Consider the following 22,754-nt stretch of genomic DNA (forward strand, 5'->3'; position numbering starts at 1 on the left):
TCCCCCTTCCTTTGCCTGATGTAATATCACACAGTAGGAGGAGGGAAGTGCTCATTCACAGTGTAACAGCCTGTAAAGCTACAGCACAGAGGTTCTCTGGTAACTCCCGCAGGGACACTTATAGCTCATAATTATAAAAGTTGATATTAGAAGGTAGGAGACCACAGATAACAAATATAAGATGATTACCACAGTCACAGTGCCTGGATCTATGAGTAAGTGTTCCTGGTATATCATGATTAATTTTGATGGTAGATTTCCTTGTAAACGGAATGAGAGAAAATAGTTGACCTCTAAAAATCTGTAGATAGTGTATAAGTTTAGCAAAGCTGACACAATAGTCCTCAATAATTAGGAATATGTCACAGGCAACATTGTTTTAAAGGTCGACCGCTATATATTTTAAATAATAGTAAACAATTGAAAAAACATTTAGTACACTGGTATATAACAAGACAAAACCTAAATGTAGAACATAAAAATTGTGTCTGCACATAATTACAACCCAAGTGCAGGTGATAATAGTAAACTTTGCAATATATTTTGTAAAGGAAAAAATGTTCCAATTTTTGTGCCCCTTTCTTCTCCCATAGTGAGCATCTTAGTGAGTATCTTATAGCCTTCTCAACTCTGTTGACATAAACAATGACAAGAGGCAAAAGAACCACTTCCATTCCTTGAGAACATATGTATATGTCAGTGTATATGCACATTTTACAAGCATCATAGCAGTCTTCTCTCAACTCTGCAGCAGACTGGAGTGACAGTGGACCCTGCTCCCTCTGGATGGAGCAACGCCACCAACCAGCGGCACTCCTTAACCTGACAAACCTCCTGCACCATTAACAAGTGGGCAGCCCTCCCCTCTGCCCCGTAACCAGCAAAAATGGGGTAGAGAAGATGACCAGGGGCCACAAACTGGCCGCACAATGACTGCCCTCTAAGGAACGCCAAGTTGGTCATGTCGCATAATAATTTACGCCTATCAATGGACTCACACCACCTACAGTCCCCACACGTACCATCAATTAAAATGGACTAAACAAGCGCAATGCCCCCTCCACCAAACCTCGCAACCAACTGGAACCAATACCACCAGAAACATTATCTGAATGGGAGCACCAATGACCAAAAGTGACTGTGAACACCGATGCCACAACAAAAGCGCCAGCACAGGCCTTACGTCCACCCAAACCCCAGGCATCATTGAAGTGTTAAACCTCAAGTGCACTAGGGCACCATAACCTGGCTGCACACGGCACCTGATTCTGACTCTGGAATGTAAGTTCTTGTACCAGAAAGCCCAGAACTATCACCTCTGCACCCCCCCCCCCGCCCTATCCCAAATCTTCCATGCCTCCCCACCACCACGGTAACGTATCGCCCTGTATGGGAGTGATGCACTTTATCTATGAGCTCATGGTTGACAGCCAGCTTGATGCGCTGTCAACAGATGCGCAGGATGCGCAGGAGCAACAGACAGATGTAAGTTACAACAAGTATTGCCTTACGATCATATATGTCAATATTGTATGTATGTAACTAAGAACCTAAGCAAGAAGCAAATTAAATGTAGTCTTGCCATCCCAATGTAACGTGTATGTTACTGAACCTGTAGCCCTATCTGTTTGTAACAATTTGCCTGAACACTGTGTATAAAAGATAAACATTTGTATCGTATTGTATTATTAACCACTATAAATAAAGAGCAAACCGAAAATGTTAAATTAAACTTACATGTGAAAAAGTCTTATAAGGTACACACACTTATCCTACCCCTTACTGGAGTGGGGAGGGAATGGCAGGTCCCACTACCTGCCTACCCACCATTCCAAAAAAATAGGCCCCAATAGGTTGTTACTAAAGACCTCAACCAGTTAGGTTTCCTGAGGCTAAACAGATTGCCTGTTTTTTTTTCATCTACGCAGATAAACACCCCATCCAGTATTATAAGATGAACACCCCATGCCATCTCCTAACGATGACTTCTAAAAACATATAAATCTATTACAACACATAAAATATATAATTTACACTATAATTATCATACAACAATAAATATATTAAAAACTATCATTGCATACAATAAAACAATTTAAAACCGTGATTTAAATTTTTGAATAAGCTCCTCTTTGCATGGCTTCTCCACTGGAGCAATATTTACAGGAAGAATTCCCCTTGCTGATTCCCAATGAAATAGTTTCTCTCCTGCCACAGCACCTAGGACATCATTGAGGATAGGTTTTAAAAATTCATTCGATTTTGGCTCGTATAATTTTTTCACAACCCATGATCGCCTGGCCTTGGAGTACTCCACTCTATATTTCTCTTTTTCTTCTCCATCAAAGCCCCTTGCTGTGGCCTGCCTTCGTCCTACATTATAGTTGTGATCTAATGCGGAGAGCTCAGTTCGGGCAACCATTGAATCATGATTATAATGAATTCTTTTAGGCCTGTATTTTAATGTTGTACTGTGAAAGATTTCTAAATTTCCTGTGTGGCAGAAAAATGTTAGATGACGAATATCACGCAGGAGGGTTGGATTATCGATAACACTTTTCAATCTTTCATGGGGGAGAGAATTTATTTTTAACCATTTGGTATCCTCAGGAAGTTGATCATGGTGACATTTTGGGTATAATGCATTATTAGGCCACTCGTGAACATTAACCACATGGTATTTTGCAGACTGCCACTGGGCAACAAGCATATTAGGATCCTTATTGCAATGCTTCGCACACCACCATAGATGATTCTTGACCGGTGCAACCCAATTTGCCAGTTCGTGACAGTTTTTTAATTTGGAGGCACATAAAATTTTTTGGCCAACAGATTTAGCAACATGCCAGATGTCAAACTGGTGCAAAATATGACTGTACTCTTCTCTTATTAATTTTCTTATTCCCATGTGACGATCGGTAGCCACAATCCTCACATTCACATTTTCAGATAGTAAGTCCTCTAAAGTTTTTTGGAAGGCAATTTTTTCAAGGCAAACAGATGTAATTGGTGGAATTATTTGTTGCACATTAAAACCCACAATTTTGTTGGATTTTGCCTCTATCAGGGTATAAGTGCAGTATTTTGCGCAAAAGCCTGGACTGTCTGCCTGGCCATCACCCACTAGGCAGATAGGTGTATTTCTCAAGCTTTCTATTACTTTAGATTTTTCTGTTAGCCAATGATGGTGTATGGTAGGGAATAGAAATCGTCTTTGATATCTATAATATGTTGAATGAGATATCATACTGATATTTAGAATATTAAAAAAATTGCTTACTTTTAAAAAACTTGACCCACTTAAAATAACAGCGCTAGCCAGGGCAACATTGCCAATAGGAAACCGGTTGGAACTCGGCTGGCTATGCCACAATGTTGATACATGTCCACTTGTGCAGCGAGCATCAATAATAAGCATTGAACCTATTTTTTTAAAATGCACATGTGTAAGGCTAGAATGGCAGGATTTTGTAAACTGGCAAGGAATCAGTGACAACAGTTTGTGCAAACTGCTTTTAAAGATTATAAATTTTGGTTCATTTGCCAGGTCAGGTGAATCATAGATGATTTCTTCAAACTTTCCTTCCTCCATCAAATCGTCATCATCGGATGAAGATTCCTGGGAATCTTCGTCTTCTAGGTCAGAGTCTTCTAAATATAATGTATCATCTACCTCCTCTCTGCTCTCATCAATGCTGCTCCAAGAATCTGTATCTTCGGATATAGGTGGAAGATTTGAAAAGCTTGTGGTGACTTTTTCTGGTAATAATGCATCCGATTTTTGTAAATCACACATACAAGCCTTTGAAATGCCTTTCTGGGGCATTGTCTGTGTAGATGCATCCTTTTTTCCATACGAAGGATCTGTCCCAACAGCACGGCATATTTTATGGAGAAACACATCGGTGTTTATACCAATATCTACCATGCCTTTTTCTGAATAACTTTTAGATGAGCGCTTGCGTTTTAAAGGTCTTTTATTGAAAGCATCATCATCTAACTCAGGTGACTTTTTTATTGGGAAAATTGATGGCACCGCATTTGGGCGCAGCCGACGTTTGGTATTCTCATGAAAATATTGGTCATCTGCAAAATGCTTAGAACACATGCGATATACATCATTTGCTTTGTTGGCATGTATTCTGTCAGCTAGTTCTTCTAGATTATGAAAATGCTCTGGTGCTTGAGAAAGCCAAAGTCTAATAGCGGTCTTCTCTTTAGGAAACGCATGCATAATGACATTTGCATTTTTTTGTTTCCATGTATGCTGACAGCCTTTAATTATACAGGAAGGCATTTTTGTAGACAAGTTTTAATACCTGGAACAATAATAAATCAAATTGACATTTTTTAAAAAATAGTATAATTGTATTGCTAATATCGATATAGTTCAGGAATGTTTATTTAAATTTTTTTTTTAAATTAAACGTGAATAGTGCACAATGTGCCTTATTCATAAAAAATGTCTGAGAGCAAAACAGTAGCCATAGACAAGGATTCTTTAATGTAAGAGCAGTGAGATTATGGAACTCTCTGCCGCAGGAGGTTGTTATGGCGGATTCTATGTCAGGGCCGGATTATAGGCGGGGCTCGAGCCCCGGGGTCCCCGCCATCTCGTCCCCCCTAGGGGCCCCCACCAAATTGCACCTCCCCGGCCCTCCAGCCCCTGCATAAACTGCCCGGCCACTCATCCTACTGCATGGCGAGCCACCTGCCCTTCGGCACCACTCCGCCCCCCCTGCACAGGTGACTGCTTCCAGGCCCGCCTAAAAAAGCAACCCCACAAATCCCGCCCCCCGCTCTGCTCACTCCCGGCTCAACACCGCCTCCGGCTCCCAGCTCCCCGCTCCGCACGATCCCGGCTCAACACCGCCTCCGGCTCCCCTCCCCCCGCTCAACCTCCCCCCCACTCCCCGCACGAACATTCACCGCCAACCCCCCCTCCCCTTCCCAGCTAAACAAGCAACCGGGCGACTACCCACCCCCTTCCCCCCTGGCAAACAAGCACCGGCAAGACCCCCCACCCACCCAAACAGGTCACACGGTCACCCTAACAGGTAAGTATATACATATGTGTTTTTTTGTGTATATATATATGTATATACAGTGTATATGTGTATATATGTATATACTGTATATATATATGTATATACTGTGTATATGTGTATATATGTATATACTGTGTATTTATGTATCTACTGTATATATATGTATATACTGTGTATATATGCATCTACTGTGTATATACTGTGTATATATGCATCTACTGTGTATATACACGCATATATTTATATAAGCATATATGTGTGTACATTTATATATATGTGAATGATGTGGTTTTTGTATATACTGTGTATATGGAATGTATGTATATGCTCTATATACTGAATGTGTGTGTATTTCCCATATGTGTGTAAATGCTGTATATACTGAATGTGTGTGTATTTGCTGTATGTGTGTATATACTTTATGAGTTTGTTTATACTCTGTGTATTAGTTTATAAATGTATATGAGTGCATAAATGTGTGTGTATAAGTGTATACTTTTGTGTATATATGGGTGCAAGTATATGAGTTTAGAACTTTATGTGTGTGTCGGTATATGTAAATAAATGTGGGTAATTGTATAAACATGTCTGTATAAGGGTACATTCACAAGAACGTATGGGGGTGAGGCGGCTGTATATAGCTGTGTTACTGCTGGGATAGTGGAAAGGAAGCAGGAGGACGTGTGTGTACGCTACACTTAGTGGGGGCCTCCACCAGATTTTGCGCCATGGGGCCCCCACCAACCTTAATCCGGCCCTGCTCTATGTACATGTTCAAGAGAGGCCTGGGTGACTTTCTGGAGAGAAAAAATATCAGGGGTTATGGGGCAAAACATTTGTTTAATTCTTATAGGTTGGACTTTATGGATGTGCATCGTTTTACAGCTTTATATACTATGATACTATGAAAACAGTTCAAAGCAACCAATCAGAGCTCAGCTTTAATTTTATAAACTGATGCAAGAAAATGAAAGCTTAGCTCTGATTGGTTGCCATGGACAATTGGAATAACTTTGCTCACAGACACTTTTAACCAATCTCCACCAAAGGGTTTGATTGTTATGATTACCATCATCTACATGATCACCTACATTTATTGAGAATATGTACAGAGGAGAAAATATGTATTATATACAGGTTTCCTCCCCTCAAAGAATGGAGATGCACACTTCAACTCAGAGACACATAATTCCCACAAAGTCAGGAGATTCAGGATTTATGTTGCATGTTTTTCATGATTCTGTCACTCCCTTCACTTCCCCGACAGAGGGCACCAACTTTTTTCTGGTGCAACTTTAACATAGGACATGCCCTAATTTGTGCTGCAAGATGCCTAGTGCAGCTGTGCCACAAAAGAGCGCAATTGTGGTGCTGACACTTTGTGTGCAAACAGTTTGTACCTAAAAGAACATGCAAAGCCTGACTGAAAACTGGTGCAAGAACCTCTGTAAATGTGTCCCAACGGATCTAAGAACACCAGAATTCCTGCTGGTTGATAGCTGGTCAAATACAAATTTCATGCAATAAAATGCTAACTAAATATATATAAAACATACAATGATATTTTCAGAATTTGTAATTATATTTTGTCTCTTCAAGTTGAAGCATAATGGTGATAAATATAACAAACTCCAATCTTTCTAGGTGAGAAAACAGGCAATATCGGCCTTGGATCAAAGACATTTTGGCCATTGTATCTATCTATCCTGGGTACCTCAACCACGTTTGCAGGTTTGGACACATGGCCCTTACAAACCTACAAATATCAGTGTTCACCTATTGTATCCGCACTACCCCTAGGCAGATATATCCGAACCCATCCGCTGTCTTATGTCCCCACAACTGTACACCTCTTGAGTCCCATTCCACATATTCTGTGGCAGCTGAGGTGTGCGTGTAGATGTTCTGTGGCAGCTGAGGTGTGTGTGTAGAGGTTCTGTGGCAGCTGAGGTGTGTGTGTAGAGGTTCTGTGGCAGCTGAGGTGTGTGTGTAGATGTTCTGTGGCAGCTGAGGTGTGTGTGTAGAGGTTCTGTGGCAGCTGAGGTGTGTGTGTAGAGGTTCTGTGGTACCTGAGGTGTGTGTGTAGAGGTTCTGTGGCAGCTGAGGTGTGTGTGTAGAGGTTCTGTGGCAGCTGAGGTGTGCGTGTAGAGGTTCTGTGGCAGCTGAGGTGTGCGTGTAGATGTTCTGTGGCAGCTGAGGTGTGCGTGTAGAGGTTCTGTGGTACCTGAGGTGTGTGTGTAGAGGTTCTATGGCAGCTGAGGTGTGTGTGTAAAGGTTCTGTGGCAGCTGAGGTGTGCGTGTAGAGGTTCTGTGGTACCTGAGGTGTGTGTGCAGAGGTTCTGTGGCAGCTGAGGTGTGTGTGTAGAGGTTCTGTGGCAGCTGAGGTGTGTGTGTAAAGGTTCTGTGGCAGCTAAGGTGTACGTTTAGAGGTTCTGTGCAGGGGCGTTACTACAGCGGTAGCAGCTATAGCGGCCGCTTTGGGGCCCGCAGTGTCAGGGGGCTCCGTCATCCGACCTGACACAATAAAGAATGGAGGATGTGCACCATTATATCTATATTGTACTGCACACGTCCAGCATAATCTGTGTATAACATATACTGTGATGTATATATGCAGTATCTGTGATGTGTATAAGGTGTCTGTATACACTGTATGTATGTTGCACATGGCACCTTATGTATGTGTATATGCACATGAGTGTATTTATATGTGATTGTAACTCCCAATGTGTGAGTATACTAATATGTATATGTATAATATGTATATGTATAAGTGGGAAGGAGGGCCCCGTGCAGTAGCCTGCTAGGGGGCCCTGTCTCTCCTAGTTGCGCCACTGGTTCTGTGGCAGCTGAGGTGTGTCTTTAGAGGTTCTAGGGCAGCTAAGGTATGTGTAGAGGTTCTGCAGCAGTTGAGGTGTCTATGAAGAGGTTCTACTTTATTACTTTATTACATTTACTTTATATTTCAAAAAAAAGTTTTATTTTATATAATTCTTTATACAATAATATGTACATATTTACAATAACATTAACATGTATATATATATATGTACACATACATATATTTACATTTATACATATACGTGTATATATACATATTTATATACATACTTACATACAAGATACATACATACACACACATATATAGTATATACATACACGCAAATCTATATATAAATATATATCGTGACGTGCGCCGGCATTGGCACACACTAAGATGTCAGCGAGTGGTACACTTTTTTTCCTAAAAGCATTATTTTGGAGGCAGGGGCTGCAGGCTATATACTACAGGGAGCTGGCGGGCTATACACTCCAGGGAGCTGGCAGGCTATACACTACAGGGAGCTGGCAGGCTATACACTACAGGAGGCTGGCAGGCTATATACTACAGGGGCCGGCAGGCTATACACTACAGGAGGCTGGCAGGCTATATACTACAGGGAGCTGGCGGGCTATACACTCCAGGGAGCTGGCAGGCTATACACTACAGGGAGCTGGCAGGCTATACAGTACAGGAGGCTGGCAGGCTATATACTACAGTGGGCTGGCAGGCTATACACTACAGGAGGCTGGCAGGCTATACACTACAGGGAGCTGGCAGGCTATACAGTACAGGAGGCTGGCAGGCTATATACTACAGGGGGCTGGCAGGCTATACACTACAGGGAGCTGGCAGGCTATACACTACAGGAGGCTGGCAGGCTATATACTACAGGTGGCTGGCAGTCTATACACTACAGGGGGCTGGCAGGCTATACAGTACAGGGGCCTGGCAGGCTATACACTCCAGGAGGTTAGCAGGCTATACACTCCAGGAGGTTAGCAGGCTATATACTACTGGGGGCTGGCTGGCTATATACTAATGGGAGCTAGAAGGCTATATACTACAAGGGGGCTGGCAGGCTATACACTACTGGGGGCTGGCAGGCTATATTCATATATCTATCTTTCTCTCTTAGATATATGTATTCAGATATATATATATATATATATATATATATATATATATATATATATTCAGATAGAGATATATATCTATGTATTCATATACATAGATATATCTCTGAATACACACACACACATATATATATATACACATATATATCTATATATATATATATATATATATATATATATATATATATGAATACATAGATATATCTATGTAAATCTGAATAGATATATATATCTATATAAATCTGAATATATATATATATACCGTATATATAAATATATCTGAATACACATATATATATTCAGATTTATATATATATATATATATATATATTCAGATATATATATATATATATATATCTGTATTCAGATAGATATATATATATATATATATATATATTTATATATCTATCTATGTATATATGTGTGTATTCAGATAGATATATATATATGTGTGTGTGTGTGTGTGTGTGTGTGTATTCAGATAGAGATATATATATATGTATTCAGATATATATATATATATATATATATATATATATACTGATATATATATATATATATATACTGATATATATATATATATATATATACTGATATATATATATATACTGATATATATATATATATATATATATATATACTGATATATATATATATATATATATACTGATATATATATATATATATATATATATACTGATATATATATATATATATATATATACTGATATATATATATATATATATATATATATATACTGATATATATATATATATACTGATATATATATATACTGATATATATATATATATATATATATATATATACTGATATATATATATATATATATATATATATACTGATATATATATATACTGATATATATATATATATATATATATACTGACATATATATATATATATATATATATATACTGATATATATATATATATATATATATATATATATATATATACTGATATATATATATATATATATACTGATATATATATATATATATATACTGATATATATATATATATATATATATACTGATATATATATATATATATATATATATATATACTGATATATATATATATATATATATATATATATATATATATACTGATATATATATATATATATATATACTGATATATATATATATATATACTGATATATATATATATATATACTGATATATATATATATATATATATATATATATACTGATATATATATATATATATACTGATATATATATATATATATATACTGATATATATATATATATATATATATATATATATATACTGATATATATATATATATACTGATATATATATATATATATATACTGATATATATATATATATATATATATATACTGATATATATATATATATATATACACTGATATATATATATATATATACTGATATATATATATATATATATACTGATATATATATATATATATACTGATATATATATATATATATATATATATACTGATATATATATATATATATATACTGATATATATATATACTGATATATATATATATATATATATATATATTCTGAGATATATATATATATATATATATTCTGAGATATATATATATATATATATTCTGAGATATATATATATATATATATATATATATATATATATATTCTGATATATATTCAGTAAGTGGTGTTTAGTGCTAGACTTTACTTTTACTTACTTAGTGAGTGATAAAACAAATGAAATATGTGGGTTAGATGGACTTTTGGGAACCGAGGGGCGTGAAGAGTAAAACTGCGTCACAGAGCAAGGGACACAGCAAACGCTCCTTGCTCCTGAGCAGTGAACTGGATCCTCATTCTGTGATGCGGCCGCGGATGAGTATGCAGCATGAAGCGGCTGCAGTCACGGCGCACACACAGAGTATTTGGCGCCGCTCAGAACGGATACGGCGCATGCGCAGAAGAGCGGCGCCATCTTTGAAAATAAGTCATTCTGCGCATGTTCGGCCATGCCGGGATGCCGACCAGGACGGAGACAGCCGCCGACAGGGGGTGCTACCACGGTCTTCACAGTCAATTATCACAGTAAGCCAGCATTATTTTTAATGAAGATGGTAGCCGAAAATATCATTTTTTATACATGGTAATGTTTTAACAGTAGATTTATATGGTGGCATAACCCCTTTAATGGTTGTTCTGTTCTGATGACCAGTCGCCCGACCAGACTGGCATCAATGGATTGTAGGGATTTCCAGCGAATGGTAGAAATCAGTGGATTCTTCACAGAAGAAAGAAAGATTTACTTTGACAATTTCTTCCGTGACCCTGAACTGGCAGAAAAGGCTTTTACCTATGTGAGGCAGAATGACACATTGTACACGTTCTGTTACATCCCGTCCTACTGCTGGATCATCTGTACAGTATTATCCAGGAGCTTCCAGACCACAAGTAGTGACCAGCAGGTCTCATTATTACCCAGAACCGTGACCCAGCTCTTTGCCATATTTGTCGCCAACATCCTGTCCAATCACAGCCTGGAGAAAAGTGGCGCCCAGAAGCTCCTGCAGTCCATGGGATGGATGGCAGAACATGGGGTCATGAATCACACGATTATATTTGATGATCGGGATCTGGAGTCTTTCCATGTGGACAATAAGTCAAAGCTCTTATCAAGTTTCCTGATGGAATCGGAGGAACCTGTGTCCTATTCCTTCTTACATCTCACTGTCCAGGAATTCTTCTCTGCCTTTGTGCATTATGCCGATTATTCTCCTGAGAAGTTACAGGAATCACTAGAGAAAGCCAAATCCTATCCTGATGGACGAGGTGAGATGTTCCTCCGCTTCCTGTGTGGTCTATCAGATGCCACCACCAGGTCACTACTAACCGGATACCTGGACACACGAGCAGCTCAGGCCTCCAGAGACGTCATCACTTGGCTGAGGAACTTCATTACAGGAGGAGGAGGAGAAGAAGAGAGGCTGGAGGCTGGAGAAGAAGAGAGGCTGGAGGAAAGTGAATATAAAAAGTGACGTCTTCTCAGAATGTTCTTCTATCTGTTTGAGACCCGGAATAAGGTTCTGGTGCAGGAATCATTACAATCACACAGAACATTGGACCTTTCTTATGTTCCCTTGTCGGCTCTAGACTGCACCGTGTTATCATTCATCATGGAGTGCTGCTCACATATAGAAGGTCTCCATCTATCTAGATGTTCTATAGATCCTGAGGGATTAGAAAGACTTGCACCAGGATTACACAACCTCCGGGATCTGAGGTAAAAATCATCCAGATTGTTATTACACCGGGATACACAGTAGCCAATAGTAATAGTAGTAATGGTAGTGATAGTGCCCCAGGTGGTAATAAGGGGACACTGTATCTGTGTATCTAAACTAATCATGTCACACACTGGGGCTTATTTACTAAGGGCCCGTGGACGCATTTTTGTTGGGTTTTCCGACGGTTTCGGGGATCGCGCCGTGGAATGCATCGCACGCGATCGGATTTTGGCGCATTGGCGCCGGCTTTCATGCAACACAAATCGGGGGCGGGCCGTTAGACAATCCGACGGATTCGGACAACACACGGGATTTAACATTTAAATTGTGACTCATCCAATGCACTTGCATGCACCGGGAAGAAGATGGTGAACTCCGGCGGACCTGAGTGCAGGACATCGGGCGCACGATCTTAGTGATTCGCGGCAGCTGTGCAGGATCGTCGGACAACACACCTCGGGGATCGTGCAGGGACGGGTAGGTAAATGTGCCCCATTGGTTGCTGAGCTGTGTATCAAATCCTGTCCTGTGTGATACTGTCTGCTGTGTATCTAATCCTACCATGTCTTATGCGGTCTTTGATCTGTGTATCTAATCCTATCCTGTGTGATACTGTCTGCTGAACTGTGTATATAATCCTATTGTGTGTGATAATGTCCGCTGAGATGTGTATCTAATCGTATTGTGTGTGATACTCTCTCAGTATCGCACATGACAGGATTAGATACACAGATCATGAGAGAGTATCACACACAATACGATTAGATACACATCTCAGCGGACATTATCACACACAATAGGATTATATACACAGTTCAGCAGACAGTATCACACATGACAGGATTAGATACACAGATCATGTCTCCTGAGCTGTGTATCTAATCCTATCCTGTGTGATACTGACTACTATGCCATGTATCTAATCCTATTCTATGTGTTACTGTCAGCTGATCTTTGTATCTAATCCTGTCCTGTGTGATACTGTCTGCTGAGCTGTGTATCTAATCCTATCCTGTGCGATACTGCTGAGACAAATATCTCCTTACTCGGATGTGATGTGTGTCCAAATCATTGTATAGTACGAGCTGCTCGGTGAATCTCTCAGACCTTCACATGTTTGAGAGAATTCCACTTTATTTAGTCAAGAGGGAGTTTTTATAGGTTCTTGGGACAAAGGAACCTACTGAGCATGTCCGCATTCCAATTGCGTTTTTTCCGAATCCGTCAGGTTTTCGCTCGGCCACTCCCACCGATTTCTGTCGCATGCATACCAGCGCCGATGCGCCAAAATCCGATCGCGTGCGCCAAAATCCCGGGGCAATACAGGGAAAGTCGTCGGAAATATTCGGGTAACATGTCATGAAAACGCGAATCGGGCCCTTAGTAAATGACCCCCATTATGATCACAATCTTTCCCCAGTGATGCTGCAAGTGGTAAGAGTAACAATGTCCATAGCAGCATCGAGATACACAGATTCATGTTCCGTAGTCTCTGGGTCCTGCGCTCTTCTTCTTCAGCTGTCGCAGTCTCCTTGTAGTTTCTACACGTGGATGTGTCAGAGGTATTTGGGATGACCCTTCAAAAGACTTCTCGGGTTTCACATCAGGACCATCTCATCACCCAGGTGCAGGTCCTCTGCTCTAGCTACTTTATCAGGTTCTGAAACTAAAACAGATACAGGCAGTCCCCGGGTTACATACAAGATAGGGTCTGTAGGTTTTTCTTAAGTTGAGTTTGTATGTAAGTCGGAACTGTATATTTTATCATTGTAATCCTAGCCAGAACTTTTTTGGTCTCTGTGACAATTGGATTTTAAAAATGTTGGGTTGTCATAAGAATCAGGAGTAACACTAAAGCTTCATTGCAGACACATTTGATAACTGTTTCAGCTGCTTATTGTAGCCTAGGAGTAAAGTACAATAAATTACCAATATCCAGAGGTCCGTTTGTAACTATGGGTCGTATGTAAGTTGAGTGTTCTTAAGTAGGGGACCGCCTGTTATGCATCTGAGAAAAATGTTTCTGCAGGTTTTGGACACCCCACCAATTCTCTATGACACCTCTAAACAACCTTAGGGAAGTATATGTTCATCCATGGGGCAATTATATAAAACAACCTCAGTAGGTGAAAAGCCTATTTAATCCCTAGAACTGTCATCAACTATATTATTACCCCAATAGAGATTTGTACTTTAGTCTCTAGAATAAGTGGACTAACGTATTCCTCGATCCCTGGCTGTGGTCTTTGCTTTAGTTACAGGATAGGGTTCAGATTACCCAGAAAAGAGGTCCACACACACAAGCACATGTTCATAGCTACTTACCTTTTGTAGCTGTACTTAGCCAATCTGCAACCTCTGGAAGGGGTAAAGCGGCTTCGGGGTGTATATATGAGGGTCTTCACTACTCTCCCTACATTGTACTAAGCACATATAAACATACTTGTGTAAATGGACAGTAGCAAAAGTGAATCTACGTGATACTCAACACTTATCCACCACGGAGCATATAGAGTCTTAGGCTATATTCACACTAACGTATGGAGGACGTATATACGGCTGACGTATATACGGCCGATATACGTCCTCCATAGACTGCAATGGGCGCATGGCGCCCTACGGGAGCGGTACGGTGCTGCACACGTGCGGCACCGTACCGCTCCGTACCCGGGAAAAAGATAGGACCTGTCCTATCTTTACCCGTAGTACGGCGCCGTTCGCCATTACTTCCTATGGAGAGGGGCGGGGGTGAGCTGCGCTCACCTCCTCTCCCTGTGCACTGCCGTTGCCCGCTACGGTACGGTGCGGGCGGGCAACGACAGTGTGAATATAGCCTTAGACTGGTGTCTCACCCTGTGGGTGCCCTGAACCATCGTAGGGTAAAAGGCCCTTGGCAGACATTGCTTGTCACCTCTTTGCCATAGTCCACCCTCCATCCATTGGGTCCCAGTGTTACTCCAGTCTTGCTTCCTCACCTGTGAGTATAGATAAACCTACTGGGCCAGCGAGGGTCACGGACTGTACTGATCCAGGCTCCTTTCCCCTAGGCTTTCTGGTAACCAGTGGTCACTTCATTTATTAGAGCTTTAAAGATTTTACCTTCTAGTATGGACCTTTATGTATCACTAAGGCCTCTATCAGCTATTTTAAAGTCTCATAGTTGTTAATGTACTTACTATATCAGGTCGGGAATCTTAAGAAATCCAAAAAAAGTCACATTCTTACCCTCTGCCACTTTACACCCCTCCATCAGTGCCCTCACCTCCGCCTCCTGTACAGACAGGTAGGTCAGGAGTGGTTCTGCTGCTGTTACCTCATGTTGTGTGACCGCTGCACATCTGATGTAGAATTAACCTCATTCCTGGTTTCTAAAGCCATCTACAAAAAAACTTAAAATGCAGATTAGTGATATATTCAGGTTAGACATATTAAAATATAACTGGTTCATTTATCATTAAATACAACCCGTCTACCTCATGTCTCCCCCCTTTGAATCTAGTGAAAGTAGTGGAGCTGGATTCAATGTAATACATCATGAAGAAGGCACATTGTAACCGAGGTTTCTAGTCATGAAGAGGTGAAATAGTAACAGGATAGTCCAAAACTACTACAGAAGCTTTATATACACAGGCAGCAGTAGGATACAAAACCAAGAAGGGTCCAGGTTGTCATGTGACACACGATCAGCAGCTTCCGGCCTGTTTCCTCTCCTCTGAGGTGCTTGGCTTAAACTTAAATGAGAACAACAGAAAATGAGCAATATACTGCAATATACTACAGTTTTGGGACCAATGCTGTATGATAGGAGACATACAGCATACAAATTCCTTAGACCTTATTATAAAACTATACAGTCATAATAGGGGCACATACTGGGGGCACATGCTGAGGGACAGTGTTACTGAGCAAAAGCATCACTAGAGCCAGTGACGTAGGAGGCTTCTAGGAGTGTTATACCTTTTGCCTAAAAAGCTCCTAATAATAATCTCAGTCATAGCTGCGGAATAGGACTAATAGTGTAGGGTCATGGGAAGGTTTTACTCCTGGTTAAACCATTAGAATTACAGAAGTTGCAGCGAATCAAACCCAAAATCTGCTTAGGGCCGTCAGGGTTATCAGTCCTCAGTAATGAACACACATTCTCATTGTTCCTTTTGTCTTTTAACATTCCAACACTTGTCCCCCTCCTCCTCCTCCTGTGTTCACCGAGTCCTAGACAAGGGGGGAGGCAGCCCCCTCCTTCTCCCTGTGGTGTCTGTAGTACTATGTGTCTCAGCATGCCAGGATAACAAAGAAGGAATCTAACACACCATTGTAACATCTAAGTTCACTGTATCATCCTACACAGATTGCTAAAACTTTTGACCACACCCTTCAAACTTTAGGTGTATTTATAAAGTTTTACACTACATTTCTGATGTTATTAAACATTCATCACAAGGTGTCTCACGTCCAAACCTGCAATGAACAATCTCCACAATTGTGTGCTGGACTTTCCTCACATCTGGCAACTCTGATGAAATACCATTAGCACTATACATGATATAGGCAAAACAAATCTTTATATTTTTGCCATAATCTACAGCTGAGCGGACTGTGGGTGCAAATCCAAAGATCTTTAGGCAATGCATCATTCTCCATACCACTGGTCTACTAAAGTATATCAAAGTGAGAAACATCTGCCCCCTACAGGAGAAACATCTGAAGCTGTAAATGGAGTATTAACACTATTCTTTGTTCTGTTGGGAGCCCACACTTTTTCTTATCTAGTCATGACTGGATGTATTCCAGTGTGGGGGTTGGGTCTAGGTGCCACACTGTACATGTCTCCCACCAGTCTGGGTGTTTCTATACACTCTGCAATTCATCCACCATTTTAGGGTGGAGGTAGAACTTTTCCTGAATGTTGTCTCTCTCTTTTGTCTGTCCAACTTTTTTCGTTCGTCATCGTCATAACACTCATACAACACACGATTTCCTATGTTTCTTTATAACCTCCTCTGGTCACTTCCTCTGTAACTTTCTTCTATCCACTTGCAATTTCCGTCGTATCATTATCATGCAACCAGCCTTTTGCTCTTTAAAGAACCTTTCCATTTGCTAACTTCCAAACAACCATCTTTTGGCATTCTTTGTCCTTTTCAACATTCTCTGACATCCTTTTACAGCCTCTTTTCCCTCTCTCTCTCACGATCTGTACTGCTGGTTTCCCTCCAAATTGCCTCTCATCCTACCTAGCAATTTTCCCATAATTTTCTATATTATCTCTAGTGCCGACACACACACAGTCTCTCTTCCTTAGGGCAGTTTTAACCACTTTTATTTGATTTTTTCCTAAACTTTTGGCCGTCAAGTATGACTGAGCTAGTCCCTTTCCTTCAAGCAGATTGGGATCCTACCACAAAAAAAATGTATAAAGTCTGACTGTCCAAACTCAGTCTCCTTTGTCTCAAGTGAATTACGATCCACCAACTACTTTTCAAGGCTGACTCTTTAGTTAGGGGCTATTCTAGGATGTTACTTTCCTAAAACTAGTACAGTACAGTATCACAACAAAGCGCTATCAAACACACATGTTCAAACTCACACAATACCCATATACACTACCACACATCACATGGAGTTTTCAAAATAAAATAACAAGATTCTTTGGACTGGGCAATATAGGCATGCAACTCACCGGACATGGGACAATCCAAACAAGGAGAGACAGAGCAAATTGTAAAAATAAGCTTCCTACCTTTTTGTGCAGCTGCATGGTCTGTCTGTCCTGAAAGGATGATCCCCAAGTTGTCCGATAGGCGTCATGCAAACCCTGTCCCTGTTCGGACGCCAATTTGTTAGAGAAATATCTCCTTACTCGGATGTGATGTGTTTCCAAATCATTGTATAGTACGAGCTGCTCGGTGAATCTCTCAGACCTTCACATGTTTGAGAGAATTCCACTTTATTTAGTCAAGAGAGAGTTTTTATAGGTTCTTGGGACAAAGGAACCTACTGAGCATGTCCGCATTCCAATTGCCTTGAATAGGATGTATCAGTGTAAAATGATCTTTGTGCGCGGGGGATGGTACTATGCATAGAGGCAATGTAAAGATACATAGGGGCAGATTTATCAAGCAGTCTGAAAGTCAGAATATTTCCCGTTGCCCATGGCAACCAATCACAGCTCAGCTTTCATTTCACCAGTGCTCATGAATATTTTAAAGGGGAGCTGTGATTGGTTGCCATGGGCAATTGGAAATATTCTGACTTTCAGACACTTGATAAATCTGCCCCATAGTGTGAGAACACAACAGAAAATGGATTCTATTCCCTCACAAGCTGTGTATCTAATCCTATCCTGTGTGATACTGCCTGATGAGCTGTGTATCTAATTCTATTCTATGTGATACAGTCTTCTGAGCTGTGTATCTAATCCTCTCCTGTGTGATACTGCTGAGCCGTGTATCTAATCCTCTCCTGTGTGATACTGCTGAGCTGTGTATCTAATCCTCTCCTGTGTGATACAGTCTGCGGATACGTCCCTCACATCTCCTCTTATTCTTACAGTTTGTCCCATAATAATCTCCCGGACACGTCCTTCGTCCCGTTGGCTTCTGTAATAAGGAATAATCCGGACCTGAAGAGACTGGACCTGTCTGGTAACCGCCTGGCTGGTCCTGACCTCAGTGTCCTGCTGGAAGCTCTGTCCCAACTCTGCAGGTTGGAGGAATTAGAGTAAGTATAAGATATAATGAAGATTCTCTGGGTAATAGACACTTTGTATCTAATCCTCTCCTGTGTGATACTGCTGAGCTGTGTATCTAATCCTCTCCTGTGTGATACTGCTGAGCTGTGTATCTAATCCTCTCCTGTGCGATACTGCTGAGCTGTGTATCTAATCCTCTCCTGTGATACTGCTGAGCTGTGTATTTAATCCTCTCCTGTGTGATACTGTCTGCTGAGCTGTGTATCTAATCCTCTCCTGTGTGGTACTGTCTGCTGAGCTGTGTATCTAATCCTATCCTGTGTGATGCTGACTGCTCAGCTGTGTATCTAATCCTCTCCTGTGTGATACTGTATGCTGAGCTGTGTATCTAATCCTATCCTGTGTGATACTGCTGAGCTGTGTATCTAATCCTCTCCTGTGTGATACAGCTGAGCCATGTATCTAATCCTCTCCTGTGTGATACTGCTGAGCTGTGTATCTAATCCTCTCCTGTATGATACTGCTGAGCTGTGTATCTAATCCTCTCCTGTGTTATACTGCTGAGCTATGTATCTAATCGTATCCTGTGTGATACTGCTGAGCTGTGTATCTAATCCTCTCCTGTGTGATACTGCTGAGCTGTGTATCTAATCCTATTCTGTGTAATACTGCCTGCTGAGCTGTGTATCTAATCCTATCCTGTGTGATACTGACTGCTGAGCTGTGTATCTAATCCCATCCTGTGTGATACTGCCTGCGGAGCTGTGTATCTAATCCTCTCCTGTGTGATACTGTCTGCTGAGCTGTGTATCTAATCCTATCCTGTGTGGTACTGCTCAGCTGTGTATCTAATCCTTTCCTGTGTGATACTGCTGAGCTGTGTATCTAATCCTATCCTGTGTGATACTGACTGCTGAGCTGTGTATCTAATCCCATCCTGTGTGATACTGCCTGCGGAGCTGTGTATCTAATCCTCTCCTGTGTGATACTGTCTGCTGAGCTGTGTATCTAATCCTATCCTGTGTTGTACTGCTCAGCTGTGTATCTAATCCTCTCCTGTGTGATACTGCTGAGCTGTGTATCTAATCCTCTCCTGTGTGATACTGTCTGCTGAGCTGTGTAACTAATCCTCTCCTGTGTGGTACTGCTCAGCTGTGTATCTAATCCTCTCCTGTGTGATACTGTCTGCTGAGCTGTGTATCTAATCCTATCCTGTGTGGTACTGCTCAGCTGTGTATCTAATCCTCTCCTGTGTGATACTGCTCAGCTGTGTATCTAATCCTCTCCTGTGTGATACTGCTGAGCTGTGTATCTAATCCTCTCCTGTGTGATACGGTCTGCTGAGCTGTGTATCTAATCCCATTGTGTGTGATACTGCCTGCGGAGCTGTGTATCTAATCCTATCCTGTGTGATACTGTCTGCTGAGCTGTGTATCTAATCCTATTCTGTGTGATATAGTCTGCTGAGCTGTGTATCTAATCCTTTCCTGTGTGATATAACCTGCTGAGCTGTGTATCTAATCCTCTCCTGTGTGATACAGTCTGCTGAGCTGTGTATTTAATCCTATCCTGTGTGATACTGACTGCTGAGCTGTGCATCTAAACCTATCCTGTGTGATACTGCTGAGCTGTGTATCTAATCCTCTTCTGTGTGATACTGCCTGCTGAGCTGTGTATCTAATCCTATCCTGTGTGATACAGTCTGCGGATACGTCACTCACATCTCCTCTTATTCTTACAGTTTGTTTGGTAATAATCTCCCAGACACGTCCTGCGTCCCGTTGGCTTCTGTAATAAGGAATAATCCGGACCTGAAGATACTTGTCCTGTCCTATAACCGCCTGGCTGGTCCTGACCTCAGTGTCCTGCTGGAAGCTCTGTCCGGTCTCCGCAGGTTGGAGAGATTACAGTAAGTATAAGATATAATGAAGATTCTCCCATTAATAGACACTTTGTATCCCTCTCCTGTGTGATACCGCTGAGCTGTGTATCTAATCCTATCCTGTGATACTGCTGAGCTGTGTATCTAATCCTATCCTGTGATACTGCTGAGCTGTGTATCTAATCCTCTCCTGTGTGATACTGCTGAGCTGTGTATCTAATCCTCTCCTGTGTGATACTGCTGAGCTGTGTATCTAATCCTCCTGTGTGATACTGCTGAGCTGTGTATCTAATCCTCTCCTGTGTGATACTGTGTGCTGAGCTGTGTATCTAATCCTCTCCCGTGTGATACTGCTGAGCCGTGTATCTAATCCTCTCCTGTGTGATACTGCTGAGCTGTGTATCTAATCCTCTCCTGTGTGATACTGTGTGCTGAGCTGTGTATCTAATCCTCTCCCGTGTGATACTGCTGAGCCGTGTATCTAATCCTCTCCTGTGTCTGCTATTTCCGGAAGATTCTCCCTAATAATCTATAGATATACAATGTGTACAGGAACCAAGTCTAGAAATCCTATAATAACCCTCTGCCATAAATATAGAGGAGAGGAAGATACAGAATGCTCTCATTATTAGGAGCTGACTATAGCGCCCCCCAGAGGTCACATCCAATATTCCAGGACTGGAGAGGAGACCGTGAGCTGTGGATGACGAGCCCCGGCCTTGTCCTTCTCTTATCTCTGTGATCCGGTAATACAGGAGCCGCACATGATGGGGACACCCTGCACCCACATATCATCTCCAGCACCCAAAGTCTTACAGGACAGGAAGGTGCAGAGTTATTCCCCATCACCTCTAAGGGGCGCTGTATATACACCCCCTGACAGCCCTGTGTGATAATATAGGACCATAATGTCCTATAGCTCTACAACCACAAGCAGCGGTTAGGATTAGATAGACGGCTCTGCAGACAGTATCACACAGGAGAGGTTTAGATACATAGCTCAGCAGTATCACACAGAATTGGAGCTGTGTATCTAATCCTATCCTGTGTGATACTGCCTGCTGAGCTGTGTATCTAATCCTATCCTGTGTGATACTGGCTGCTGAGCTGTGTATCTAATCCTATCCTGTGTGATACTGGCTGCTGAGCTGTGTATCTAATCCTATCCTGTGTGATACAGTCTGCTAAGCTGTGTATCTAATCCTCTCCTGTGTGATACTGCCTGCTGAGCTGTGTATCTAATCCTCTCCTGTGTGATACAGTCTGCTAAGCTGTGTATCTAATCCTCTCCTGTGTGATACTGCCTGCGGAGCTGTGTATCTAATCCTAGGCTGTGTGATACAGTCTGCGGATACGTCCCTCACATCTCCTCTTATTCTTACAGTTTGGGTTATAATAATCTCTCAGACACGTCCTGCGTCCCTTTGGCTTCTGTAATAAGGAATAATCCAGACCTGAAGACACTTGTCCTGTCTGGTAACCACCTGGCTGGTCCTGACCTCAGTGTCCTGTCTGGTAACAGCCTGGCTGGTCCTGACCTCAGTGTCCTGCTGGAAGCTCTGTCCGGTCTCCGCAGGTTGGAGGAATTATAGTAAGTATAATGAAGATATATAGTAAATATAATGAAGATTCTCTGGGTAATAGACACTTTGTATCTAATCCTCTCCTGTGTGATACTGCTGAGCTGTGTATCTAATCCTCTCCTGTGTGATACTGCTGAGCTGTGTATCTAATCCTCTCCTGTGATACTGCTGAGCTGTGGGGGGCGTGGCCTGATGCCGGACTGAGCGGACGTGCGCCGCGGAGCTCCCGGGACCCGACACCCTATCTCCCTTCCCAGGCAGCCATCCCTCACTTGTGCCCGCTCTCTCCTGC

General features: G+C 41.3%; 1 pseudogene; it reads left to right on the plus strand.

Annotated features, from left to right (window-relative positions):
* The window catches only part of LOC140112299 (NACHT, LRR and PYD domains-containing protein 12-like), a 33,021-nt pseudogene extending 10,666 nt beyond the window's left edge, over window positions 1-22,355 (plus strand).
* The last annotated feature ends 399 nt before the right edge of the window (window positions 22,356-22,754 follow it).

This window comes from Engystomops pustulosus, unplaced genomic scaffold, assembly GCF_040894005.1.
Source record: "Engystomops pustulosus unplaced genomic scaffold, aEngPut4.maternal MAT_SCAFFOLD_680, whole genome shotgun sequence".
NCBI classification, from domain to species: Eukaryota; Metazoa; Chordata; class Amphibia; order Anura; family Leptodactylidae; genus Engystomops; species Engystomops pustulosus.